The sequence below is a fragment of the Lactuca serriola genome, chromosome 9 (genome assembly GCF_051521515.1).
Source record: "Lactuca serriola cultivar US96UC23 chromosome 9, Lser_US96UC23_V15, whole genome shotgun sequence".
NCBI classification, from domain to species: Eukaryota; Viridiplantae; Streptophyta; class Magnoliopsida; order Asterales; family Asteraceae; genus Lactuca; species Lactuca serriola.
In genome coordinates this window covers 170,357,321-170,368,739 of record NC_136416.1, presented here as the reverse complement: position 1 = coordinate 170,368,739, position 11,419 = coordinate 170,357,321, and the positions used below count along the sequence as shown (strand labels likewise).

General features: G+C 38.7%; 1 non-coding gene across 1 annotated transcript; it reads left to right on the top strand.

Annotated features, from left to right (window-relative positions):
* The first annotated feature begins 7,751 nt into the window (after positions 1-7,751).
* On the top strand, positions 7,752-7,858 carry LOC145077310 (small nucleolar RNA R71). Its single transcript, XR_013693091.1, has one exon. It is a non-coding gene; the product is annotated as a small nucleolar RNA R71 (small nucleolar RNA).
* The last annotated feature ends 3,561 nt before the right edge of the window (positions 7,859-11,419 follow it).

The following is an 11,419-nucleotide window of genomic DNA, read 5'->3' as shown; positions in this document are numbered from 1 at the left end:
ATTTGACTTTTTAAATTTGACTTTTAAGGTTGACTTTTGAGGTTTATAGTCAAAGGGCATTTTTAAATTTTAGTTAGACGTTTAAGTTTTATTTTAGCTTCGAGTTGTGCTTTTAATGGCTTTTGAAGTTAACAAGGGAATTGAAGACATGAAAGAGAATCATCACGAGATGTTAAGACAAAACTTCAACATGTTCAATTATATCCCTGGAGAAACCCTAGAAGCTCAGTTGCAGCGATTTACCACACTCACTACTGAGATTAATATAGTTGGGATCTTCTTGACCAAGTCAGAGATAAAACAAAAAGCTACTGATTTCACTTCCGAAATCATTATATATGAACGTGGGTGTCATTAAGAAGACAAAAGATCTCTGATGTGTGTAAAACCCACTAGTTTTAAACCTACTTTTAATTATCAAATAACACACAAAAGGCAGTGAACCTATCAATTGTGGTATAGCTAAATAAGCAGGGTATCGAACACAGGGAACGGCAAATTAAACTAAAAACTAATTTAATCTAAGTTAATTAAAAAGCAGGGGTTGTTCTCTAGTTTTACAAGACTAGAAACTTACTAATTATTACTAATTTAAAGCTAGAAAATAACGATTTAACTAGATTCAATAATTGGAAAGGAACTTCTGTTTAGTTCAACTCGGTTAACTCTATGGTTGACTTTCAAGGTAATAGTGCAATGGATTAATTCTTTCGTTGGTTACCGATTCAAGTGATTAGGTTCATGTTCACTACCCTAATCCTTAGCAAATAAACTAACTCAAACAGTGGCCAATTGTCTAATTTAATTATATTTACTAGATTAATTATTCGGGTTAAGTTAGACTTGCAATAGTTAACTAATTTAATCTTTTTAATTAACCTCTTGTTTGATAGTCATCTTACAAGCTTGCACATGAATTTATTTTCTTATTAATTCTAGTTTCATATTCATTAATCCTAGACATATAACTATGTGGTCACAATATATCATATGAGGGCAATAATCAATAGATGTTCATGCTAATCAATTATCTTCCTATTAACAGAAAATTAATTATTATTCACACACAAGGTTCTTTAGCAAGCTAAAATAACAAAAATTCACCAACTTAGAATTAATCCTACCAATTAATCAAACCATATTGTCAACTTTGTATCCCCAAACAGAAGTCTAAAGGTTTTAGCTCATAATTAAAGTAAATAACAGCAAACAATCAAAGTCAAATTGCTTAGTCATGATGAATAAACAAAAGAATAAATGGAATGATGAAATTTTGCCTTAATTACTCTCCGGAATCGAATTCTAGCTTCCTTCGTCGTCTTCTAGGGTTTTTCAGGCTTCTCAATCGTAGTAAGATACTTCTGAATCGTCCCAGAACTCTCTCCTCTTGATCTGTGGAGTTATCTTTAAATAAGCGATCCGACTCGTCGAGTCAAGTGGTGCTCGTCGAGTCCCTCTCACATTCCCCGTATTGCGATAACTATCTGGGATCCCGAGTCATTATCCTTCTGATTCCTCGACCGGACTCGTCGAGTCGCTATCTGACTCGACGAGTAGAAGCTTTTTTTTAGTGTTTTTCCTTCTTCATTCCACTCTCGAGCTCCTAACTGCTTCTCTTGCTTCCTTTTGCTTCCGAGCTTCATATTTGGACTGAAAAACATAATTTAACACTTTTAAGTACCTTTTGTCCATAATATGCGATAATTTAGCTAGTATATGAATAAAAAACTATACTAAATACACACTAAATATGCACATATCAAAATACCCCACACTTGTCTTTTGCTTGCCCTCAAGCAAAACTGAATTTTAACACATTAGAATTATGTATAACAACTCCAATCTAACCCAGCCATTATGCCAAGACCGCAACGCATGCATTTGTGTCTAAATTTTTTCCTAAAAACCTCCCATACTCTAAATACTCACAATCCTCATAAACATTCGCCCATTCACCCCGAACTATGCTCATTTTATGCAACCCTCCGAATCCATCCTCAGAAAACCTCTTTACCCTCAAGGTATTTTTAATTGAGCAACCCAAGCATACATATTCTAGAAAATTACAATTTTTCGATACCATTATGAAATTTTTTTTGAATTCTTCACTTTCTTGATAATTTGATCTTTGATATCTTTGAATTCACCAACTTGTATTGACTTTTGGCATCTTCAACTTTTTTGGATTTCTTGGAATTTTGATCTTTTGATCTTCACTTTATTTGCTCCAAAATTCTTCAAACCTTTTTTGTAATTCTCTCTTTTTTTTTTTTTACATGTATACCTCACTTTTTCTTTCACTCAAAACCCTACATGCTTAAGTAGGGGCGCTCAATCTCAACCTTTATTGGCTAATGATAAAAATTTTCCTGGATACATTTCAGGTTTAGGCTGCTAAACATATTGCATCCCTCAAGCTGAGCAAGGTCGTGTTTTTGTCTCATGATTTCACTAGAATAAGGAAGCCACAAATGCACTAGAACGTATATAGACTCAACTAAACATTTGGGTTATCATGCAATTATTAACAAAATCCTAACATCGAATCCTAAATTTTTTTACCAAAGTTTTCTAATTAAGTCCTAAATATGACTTTTGGTATGCAAAATTTTTTAAAATTGACTATTATGTAACCAACCCCCTACCCCACACTTATGTGATGCAATGCCCTCATTGCACATGATGCATAAAAACATAAAAAGAAACTACAGAGGGAATTGGAACAAACTCCCCTGGGATAGCAGTGGATAGGTTGATCACTCTCATTTAAGCTCCAACTTCATTCAACTTTAGACATGGTAACATCTCATCCATGCCTTGGGTGTCTCGTCTCGTGTGGGTCGCTCCAAATACGCGAAAATCAGTGTAAGATCTTCAAGAATGGATATGGAAGAATAAGTGAGCAAGTGGGACAAGTAGCAACATCAAATCAGCAGTCCGTCGGTATAAAAATTGAACGACTCGTCGAGTCTTATGGTGGACTCGTCGAGTACCAGCACGCCTTCTCAGAATATGTAGAAATACAAGGCGACTCGTCGAGTCAGCTTAGTGCACTCGTCGAGTAGGCCACTGAACGAAAAAAAACTTGGTATTTTGCAACTGTTTTAGCCTCTAAAAACGTCTCTAACTCTTCCCCATGTTTAGACTCAATTGCTCATACCCCCTAAGGACCGGACTCGACACTTTGACGTTAAAGTTCCACTTCCTTGACTCGCTTTCACTCGTGATAACATCCAGGCTATAACTCTAAACCATCCTAAGCAAGCAATCCTAATCCAATCCTGAAAAATAACTAAAGCATACAATCATTAAACACAATAAAATCTCAAACAAGTCATACACACCAAATAAGAATAAAAACAAAATAAAAATTGTTTAATTAAAACACAAAAATCAATCTTCGTCCTCCTCATCATCATTGGCGACTCCACTTCCTCCGGCTCCACTTCGTCTTGCAGCAATCACCTCATCCCAAGATGGAATAAAGGGGTAATTTCCACCATCAATATGTGGGATATTGAAGTGGTCAAAAAGTCGTATATGGGATTGGTTGCAAAAGTTCAGCCCCCTCGCCATTTGATCCTGCATCCGCCTCATCTCCACATTGTACCAATCCATTGGTACGTCTTCATTTTCGACCGGAATCACTGGCGGCTCGTCCTCCACATCCCGCTCTCTTCTTGATCTTACCCTCCTTCCCGGTGCTTCGGGACCAACAACGGGGTCATCATTTGGGATGGCATAATGGCCACCACCATAGTCTTCAATAATCCGTGCTCTTCGGAAAAGAATGGGATTAAACGGAGGTGTCGGGATCAATGTCATGAAGTTCCATGCACCGCGGTTCATCAACCCGAATGAGTTAGCCAATCGGGTGACAAACATCCCACCATTAATACGGGAGGTTTTGTGATCCTTGACCGCACCCTCCGAAAGGTATGAAGCTATACACCAAGGGATGTTGCAAAAGGCGCTGGGTGTAATTATACTCCATAAATAGAAGACGTCAAGATTGGAAACCTTGTCATCATCTTTTCTTTGATTGATGGTGGAGGAAATAACGTGGTGAATGAGGCGGTGAGTTGGGGATCGGATGCTCCCTTCCTGTGCAGACTTCGGGATGTAAACTTTATTTCCAATGGTATTCCACCAACCCGTGCTTGTAACTCCATCGGGAAATTCCATATGTGCTTGTGCTAAAAAGGCCCGAAAGATGTTTGTTGAAACCAAGGGCTGATCGTAGATCCCTAGTCGGCAGGCAAGATCCACTACCGAGCATTGACGAAATTCTCCCCCAAGGCAAAAACTAAAGCTTGTTGGGTGAAAGACATCCACTCCCCCGGTGAAAGACACCGTGGAGAAAAATTCCAAACAAAGCTCTAAATACACCGGCTCTTGTATACGGAAGACCCGGCTCCACCCGTCGCAGATCATTGTTTGGCCTTCATGTTGGAACTCCTTTAAAAGGTAAGGAGCTAATTCCTCCTCATATCGAACACTTTGCAGCCACTCCTAATCAATCCTGTTTGGCACATAAACCTCCTTCTTCTTAATATCAGATAGCTTCTTCTTCCATTTCCTAATTGTTGAGGCGGACTCAATTTGCGGGAAGTTTAGCCATGGAAACTCCCCTTGGTTGCCACTTGAAGTATGTCCCCTTCTGAACATGATGTCTGCAAAATAAACACACAAAACCCAGAAAACACAAAATATAATTAAAAAAAATGTCTGCTTTCTGTAACTCGACTGGACTCGTCGAGTCCAGGCCCGACTCGGCGAGTCGCGCAACCTGCACGAGTTGGTCGACGGGTCACTACAAATTGGGCCATAAAACCTGTAAATTTTTTCAAGGGTTTTGTCTCAACACTTAGTATTGATGTATTAAGGCCAAAATAGACATTCAAAACAACTTAATTCATGAAAAATCAAAAACCTAGAAATTTAATACTTCTCAAAAACGGGTTTTTCATGCAACTAGTACCATGGATGGCCTTATAATCATGCTCTTAACAGAAAATAGGAAGAAATTTGTTACCTTTTTGGATTGGGCTTGAGAAATTTGAAAGAACTTGAAGAAGAATGATGAATGCTTGAGAGAGAATGAAAATAGCGGCACCCGACGAGTGTGGTTTGTGAAAACTGATTCTTAGGGTTAAAACCCTACTTACCCAATGTAAAAGTAATTTCGAAATATTTTTTTTTTCTGTAAATAATACCGACTCGTCGAGTCGTGGTCAGAATGCATAATTTTCAAAATTTTGTTATGTATTGTAAATCATTTCACCCCACACTTAGCTTATGCACACTCTCAAGCAGACATGCCCGATGATTTGGAAGATTAAGATTTAAAAAAAAAAACGAAGTGAAAATAAAAATAAAACTAAAACGTAAAAGAAAGCAAACTCTATATAACGGGTTGCCTCCCGCCAAGCGCTTCTTTTTGAGGAGTCATTAGCTAGACTCCTTCCCATCTACGTTTTGTCATCTTCGAGCATCGGGAACACACGCCTAACTTTTTGTGATTTGTACCTGGTCTTGTAAGCGTGGATCTTTTTCTTGTAAGCCCTTTTTAATGCATCCCTTTTTCTTTTCATTGCCTCATCTTCAACTGCTTGGGCTTCCCTTTTTCTCTTTTTTCTTCTTTACCCCCTTCTTTTTCACCAACTCTTGAACCTCCTTCTCTTTAAATTTAATAACTTCATATTTCATAATGGTCTGTGCTCTAGGTTTAGTGGTGAATAGGTGATCAGCTTCCTCCCTCCTTTCCTTTATCTCTTCGTTCGTTCCAGTGTCTTCAAGATGAACCGTATGAAGACATGCTACATCGGCGTATTGGACTCTCCTTTCCTTTCCTCTTTCTGCTGTTTGTTCTTCTAAAGAATCCTGTATATTATTGAAATCCAAGGTATGTGAAGGACTAGTAAAAAGCAGATCTAAGTCGGCCAAGTGTTTGCCCAAATCGACTGGACTCGTCGAGTCCATTAAAGTGACTCGGCGAGTCGGTACGAATTCCATAAATTCTTGGGTTTTTTTCTAAGTGGGCTCCTTCCAGTAGCTTTTCTAATTCATCCAAGTCCTTGTTAACATCTCCTTCTTCTTCAGAGTGTATCACAAACTTGCTTGGGTCTTCTTTCATCAAACGTGCAAGCTCTTGTTCTAATATCTCATCATCCAATTGGATCATTGAGACTTCATCAATCTTTTCCTCTTCTTGCTTGATTTCTGGAATAGCTTTAAACGTCACAGCCTCATCACCCACTCTCAATGTCAATGTAGACTCACTTATATCAATTAAAGCACACGCGGTGTTCAAGAAAGATCTCCCCAAAATAATTGGAATTTCGGGGTCTTCTTCCATATCAACAACCACGAAGTCTACTCGAAAAATAAACTTGTCAACTTTTATAAGGAGATCTTCACAAACGCCTTTTGGATGGATTGTTGTCTTGTCCGCCAAATGGATCTTCATATTCACTGGTTTTGGTTCTGGTAGATTCAACTTCTTATAGAATGACAAAGGTATCATATTGATGCTTGCCCCTGAGTCAGCTAATGCTCGTGTGAAGACTTTATTACCAAATTGGAATGGAAGCACAATATTTCCTGGGTCACCCTTCTTTTTAGGCAGTTCACTCATCAAGACTTCTGCAACTTCAGCCAAATCCTTCCTAGCAGCAAAAAGGCCCTTAAGCAAGTTGAAGAATTTAGGCATTTGAAGTATTGTTTCCACAAATGGCACATTAACTTGTAAAGTGTTAACATGATTCATGAAGGTTCTGTATGCTTCAACTTTTTCTGCAGGCATGGCTTTGGTTGGGTATGGCAATGGAGGCTTATAAGGTTTCGAAGAACTGATAGGTTTCTCAATTTCGCATGGACTCGTCGAGTCCATAGGAGTGACTCGGCGAGTCGGGTCGGGTTTGGCTGGCTCCGATTCTTCTACCTTTTCTTCCTTCCTCTTGGAGATCCTTAGTGCTTCTGTAAGTTTTTCTTCACTGCTGGAGATTATTACGCTCACGTTCTCCATTCGTGGATTGGGTTCGGTGTTGCTCGGAAGTTGACCCGGTCTTCTTTCATTCACTTGATGTGCAAGCTGTCCCAGCTGTTTCTCAATGTTGAGAATGGAAGCTTGCTGATTCCTCAACATGTTTCTGGTTTCTTGCATTGCTACATCGTGATCATTATGTCTTTTCTCGGACGCGGTTATGAACCTTGAGAGTAGATCTTCTAAATTTGCCTTCTTTTCCGTCACCGGCTCTTCCTTTTGATAGAATCCCCTCTCCCTCTGTTTGTATTTATCCTCCTTAGCCTTTTTATATTCTTCGTATGGGAGCCATTCCTTCTTCGGTTTCCTCCAGTCTTCATCATATCTATCGCCACTGGAATAGAATGCTTGAGCCTTTCTATTTCCATTCTCATCTCGATCACAATCCTTGGTAAGATGGGGGCCGCCACAATCTTCGCATCCTACCCAAATAGCATGGATCGTTTCATCCATTTTTGTCATTCTTCGGTCTAGGCTATCGAGTTTAGCTATTACCGCCGCCATGCCATCGTTCACCGAGTTTACTGCTCCACGACTCACTTCATTCCTCGGATTGTGGTATTCTCTAGAATGCTTAGAGAATTCTTCAATTAATTCCTTTATTTCCGGAGGTGGCTTTCGGGTGAGCGGGCCTTGTGAATCGAGTAGTTTCCTTGTGGTGACATTAACTCCCTCATAAAAGATGGAGACCTCTTGTTGGCTATTAAGATCATGGTGTGGGCAATTTCTAAGTAGGCTCTTGTACCTTTCCCAAGCTTCATAAAGAGATTCACCGGGTTGTTGCTCGAAGTTGGCAATTGCTTTCTTTAGCTTGGCTATCTTGGAAGGTGGGCAGAAATGGTCAATGAACTCTTCTTTCATCTTGGCCCATGTGGTGACCGATCCGGGAGGAAGTGATTTTAACCAATCTTTTGCAGCGCCTTTAAACGTGACAGGAAGCATTCGAAGAAGCTGGGTCTCACGTAGAACATTAGGCACGTTGAAGTAATCGGCCACATCATTTACTTCATCCAAATGCTTGTAAGTGTCTTCATGATCTCTCCCGTAAAAAGGGATCTCCTTGAGTTGAGCGAGAATATGGCCCTTTAGCTCAAACGTAGCGGTTGCGGGAATTGCCGGTTGCACAAGTCCCGGCCCGGTGTCATCACGCATCCTTTTCTTCCACTCCCCCATGGGGACTTCATCGATGTTAGCCATAGTGATAGCTAACTCTTCTTTGGAATCGGTTTCGTGCTCGGAAATATGCTCTTCTTCTTCCTCGGTCTCGTACTCGATATCTTCGTGAATTGGTTCTTCAATTGTTAACGAGGCACTGGATGCTCCTGATTTGTTGCCTTTCTTCTTGCTGAAAACGGATTTCAAGTTCTTGAGTGGTGAGTTCTTTGAAGTTGCGGTTTCTCCTATGGCTTTTCCTTTGCTTCTCTTTAGTGCGGATTCCGGGTCTTCCAAAGGTGGTACTAGAGGTGTGTCCGATCCTCGGGTCATGAAACACCTGAAAAAAAAACGAAACAAAAGAAACGAAACGCGTAAAAGGAACAAAAACGGAATAATAAAAAAAATAATAAAGACTAACACAGAGATGGACTCGCCGAGTCGGCACGAGTGCACTCGGCGAGTGCAAGGCAAAAACAGAAAAGAAAAATTTCTAGTAAAAAAACGGAATTGTAATAAAACTAAGCCGACTTACTGGATTTTCTTTGTAAATAAATTTGTATAAAATAAATCCCACACAAAGGATCGATTAAACTAGACTTTATTATTAATTTTAGAATCGTTCCCCGGCAACGGCGCCAAAAACTTGATGTGTGTAAAACCCACTAGTTTTAAACCTACTTTTAATTATCAAATAACACACAAAAGGCAGTGAACCTATCAATTGTGGTATAGCTAAATAAGCAGGGTATCAAACACAGGGAACGGCAAATTAAACTAAAAACTAATTTAATCTAAGTTAATTAAAAAGCAGGGGTTGTTCTCTAGTTTTACAAGACTAGAAACTTACTAATTATTACTAATTTAAAGCTAGAAAATAACGATTTAACTAGATTCAATAATTGGAAAGGAACTTCTGTTTAGTTCAACTCGGTTAACTCTATGGTTGACTTTCAAGGTAATAGTGCAATGGATTAATTCTTTCGTTGGTTACCGATTCAAGTGATTAGGTTCATGTTCACTACCCTAATCCTTAGCAAATAAACTAACTCAAACAGTGGCCAATTGTCTAATTTAATTATATTTACTAGATTAATTATTCGGGTTAAGTTAGACTTGCAATAGTTAACTAATTTAGTCTTTTTAATTAACCTCTTGTTTGATAGTCATCTTACAAGCTTGCACATGAATTTACTCAATTTTCTTATTAATTCTAGTTTCATATTCATTAATCCTAGACATATAACTATGTGGTCACAATATATCATATGAGGGCAATAATCAGTAGATGTTCATGCTAATCAATTATCTTCCTATTAACAGAAAATTAATTATTATTCACACACAAGGTTCTTTAGCAAGCTAAAATAACAAAAATTCACCAACTTAGAATTAATCCTACCAATCAATCAAACCATATTGTCAACTTTGTATCCCCAAACAGAAGTCTAAAGGTTTTAGCTCATAATTAAAGTAAATAACAGCAAACAATCAAAGTCAAATTGCTTAGTCATGATGAATAAACAAAAGAATAAATGGAATGATGAAATTTTGCCTTAATTACTCTCCGGAATCGAATTCTAGCTTCCTTCGTCGTCTTCTAGGGTTTTTCAGGCTTCTCAATCGTAGTAAGATACTTCTGAATCGTCCCAGAACTCTCTCCTCTCGATCTGTGGAGTTATCTTTAAATAAGCAATCCGACTCGTCGAGTCAAGTGGTGACTCGTCGAGTCCCTCTCACATTCCCCGTATTGCGATAACTATCTGGGATCCCGAGTCATTATCCTTCTGATTCCTCGACCGGATTCGTCGAGTCGCTATCTGACTCGACGAGTAGAAGCTTTTTTTTAGTGTTTTTCCTTCTTCATTCCACTCTCGAGCTCCTAACTGCTTCTCTTGCTTCCTTTTGCTTCCGAGCTTCATATTTGGACTGAAAAACATAATTTAACACTTTTAAGTACCTTTTGTCCATAATATGCGATAATTTAGCTAATATATGAATAAAAAACTATACTAAATACACACTAAATATGCACATATCAATCTCAATCGTCTTAGTATTGTTGATGTAATTGAAGAGCTTGACGCCTAGAAGTGTCGAAAAAAATGAGTTCTGCACACATCCCGATCAATGAAGTTTCATGTACTCCATCTTGTGAAGATACGATTAAAATTCTTCGTGAACATAATGATTTGCTAAAAAGGGAAGTCGAGGACCTAAAATACGAACGATATCAACTTAGGAAATGATAGAAACCCCTGAAGGTTGAATTAGAAGAAAAAACCAAATACTTTAGGAAGCTTCAGGAAGAGTATGGCAACCAATGTGAAAATTATGGCTATATTGAGAGACAATTTGTTGCTGTAACTAAAGAACTTGACACTTTGAAAATTAAGTGTGGAAAAATAGATGTTAGTTTTAAAAATTATACTGCGTCAAGTCAGACAGTCGAGTCCTTATTTGAAACCTAATTAAAATTCAAAGATAATCAAAACAAAGGTCTAGGGTATGATAGTGTTCCTCTACCTTTCAATCATAACTACACAACCATCCCTATGACACAGGAAGAAATTGACAAGGAGGCACATCTTCAATATGGAAAACCAACTGGATTTGTGTCAGGAGGTATTCAGGTTGAAAATACTAATGTTACTACTTCAAGTGCAGGTAAAGTAGCAGAAGATGAGAATAAGGAGAACACTACTGAACAAACCAATGACTCCTTGAACTCAGAATATGTTGCTTCAAATTCTGTTACTCCTAACAAACCTGCCGTTGAGAAATGCAGGCCTCCAATTCCAGCGCAACAGAGTGCTTGTTGCAAGTGTGCATGTGGGCTCAATAAGAGACAAGGCATGGATACGCCACCAGGGGCAAGAAGAGACAACTTCCCAGTGAAGAAAAAGACATGTTTTCACTGTGGAACACCTAGACACGTTGCCATAAATTTTCCTAATCACGCATACGTTCCCTACTACGCACAACGATGGCAAAACACGCCAAGTGGGAGATACTTCAAAAGAAACCCTTCCAGGACACGTTTAGACAATGGTGACTGAAACGCGTAGAAGGCCAAGAATCAAACCCACAAGGCAAAGAATCTAAATACCAAAGGCAAGAAGGGAATGCCAGCCAAGAAGCCCAATCCAAGAGATGCTCCAGTGAAACAAAGATCAGTTCGGTCAAAGTCATCTCAATGGCCGACATCAAGATCAAAAGCAA